This window comes from Sciurus vulgaris (assembly GCF_902686455.1).
Source record: "Sciurus vulgaris genome assembly, chromosome: X".
NCBI lineage: Eukaryota > Metazoa > Chordata > Mammalia > Rodentia > Sciuridae > Sciurus > Sciurus vulgaris.
Window position 1 is genome coordinate 137056480 of NC_136471.1, and position 2510 is coordinate 137058989.

The following is a 2510-nucleotide window of genomic DNA, read 5'->3' on the forward strand; positions in this document are numbered from 1 at the left end:
TTTTTACCAGCTTAAAAAACAGGGACTATTTTCTTCTTTTCAAATTCACTGGTGCCTCAGGGCTTACCAAACTCAGTTCCATTCAGAGTTGCAGGTCTTCCTTGTGATGATCCTTCCCATTTGTGTTTTCCCAGTAAATTTCAAGGAACACAGAAGCATTCATCAATGCCCTATCCTGGGAGCTCTCTGACAGGGGTGATTGTGCATATTAGTATTGATATTCAAGTCTTTCCAAGCCAGTGGTCTATCATCAGACTCTCACCTTTGTGGAAAGGAAATGAGAAGTCAATTAGTTCTGTCTGCACAAGCAAGATGGTTCTAAACCTTTGAGATGGTTTATTAATTTTTGATGTTTCTTGAGAGGAGAAGGAGATCAGTTTCTTCTGTGCATTTAAAAGTGGACACAGGGCACTCAGTGAACCTGCATTAGATTAATGACTATCCCCTGAAGAGAGGGGTTACCTAGTCCTTTTCCATTTTTCAAAACTGAATTGTCAGTCCTCTCTGCTCCAGTAACCTTATCTAGTGAATAAATATTGACTTCTGAGTTGGTTCTTTGTTCTTCTACTGGGACCTTCTTTCCAAATTTTAGTTAGAATAGAAAGAAACTGACTTCAATAACACACACAAAAAGAAGTTACCTGCTGTGATCTTGAAAGAGATAATGCAGATATTCCCTAAAGAAATAGAGAAAGGAATTCCACTCCCATAGTTATGACCATGGTATTGAAAAATGTTTTGGCAATTTCACACCATCATTTCTTCTTGATAAAAATTACATTCATGAATTGTATAACCAAAATATTTTCATCTAGGTGAGGCATTTATAAATGGAATCAGAAATGCCAGTTCCTTGCTATTTAATAAGGTCCCTGGAACTTTTTTTTTTTTTTTTTTTTTTTTTTTTTGCGGTGCTGGGGATCAAACCCAGTGCCTTATGCTTGCAAGGCAAGCACTCTACCAACTGAGCTATCTCCCCAGCCCAAGTTCCCTGGAACTTTGCCTGCTGCCACACAAACTTTCCTAAAAAAATCTCTGGAATTATAACAGTGCTACTGCTATGGGACTATGGAGACAAGGAAATGAGACTTCTGATGACTACATCTTGGAAGTGAAATACCATGGCTCTTCCTGATTTATTTTTCTTTGAAACCATATACTGATGTGGATTCACTTAGATGGGGAATCTACAGGTTTTGGACAATAGAATTCTCTGGTGCCAGTGGTCCCTTGTAGTGCACCCACATCATACAATGAGAAGAAATATTGAAACAATTCTAAATTTCACAGGAAGAATTGGAAGGTCTATGGCACAGGGAATCTATCTCTGAAAATCAGTCATGACAAACTTCCAGTGGGGCAGAGTGGAAACAAGGACAAGGTAGAAGTAGATTCCACCTCTTTCACTGTTGGACTCACATCATGGTAGAATTGTATGTCATCCCGGTCCATCTCTTTTCTGTGTTGTGTTTTCTGTATGTTGATGCATTACAGACACATGACTCAAACATTAGGGTTCCCAAGGAGTATGTTTATAAATGGCCTTATAGACCTGATGACAACTTCAAAAGTATATACTAGAATAATCCCAGGGTAATAAATGGCAAAAGTATTCAGGACTTGTAAGGCATAATGAATTCTTCAGAACCACCCCCATGGCCAGAAGAAGGAAATGTATCTGATTCAAACTGTCTCTCCAAACCACATGAGTTGGCTACACTGGGACAGTCTGGGGACCAGATTTAGGGTGTGTTGATGTAACTATATCCACTTGTGTATATGTCAAAGGAAGATGAGAGGAACCTGCTCTCAGTGGGCCATTAGAACCATCTTTTGTGAGAAGGGCTTTGGGTATGTAGTCACCAAGGAAGTGACCTCACTTCCTTGGCAGTAGAACACACAGAATGTGGAACCCTAGTAGCTAAGCACCCACATTCTAATAAACTCCCATTCTTCTCACTTCTGCTGAGATAGCAAGACCAGAGCCATGAGTTCTTGTTGTCTACTCATCTTTGGATGCTTATTTCTCAGGAAAATTCCTAATAGGGGCCTTTCCCAAGATTGGAAGCACTGTATCAATGTTGGGACCAACAAGTCTGGTGATATTTCCCAAGAAGACCAGTGGTGAAACAGAACAGACCATTGAAAGTGAGTATAGTCTAACCCACCACTCAGATTCCCATTTCGATAGCACCAGACCCTCAAAAGTTTGTGTCTGTGTGTGTTTATATTTGTGACTCATATTTGTGACTAACTGAATTTTATGTTGGTCAAGCTGTGATACTATCCTTTAAAAGAGTGCCACCTTACATCATTCACTCCACACTTCAGAGAGACATAACTACATATTTGAGTGAGTACAAACTAGTACTTCACAAACTCTAGTAACTATACTTCTTAGCAAGTCTTCTCTAAACACCTTAGAGAGCCTTTCTACTTACCTCAGAGAGCCTGCAATACACACCTCAGAGAAAACTTTTGACTCACCTCAGAGACCTTTTCTATACACT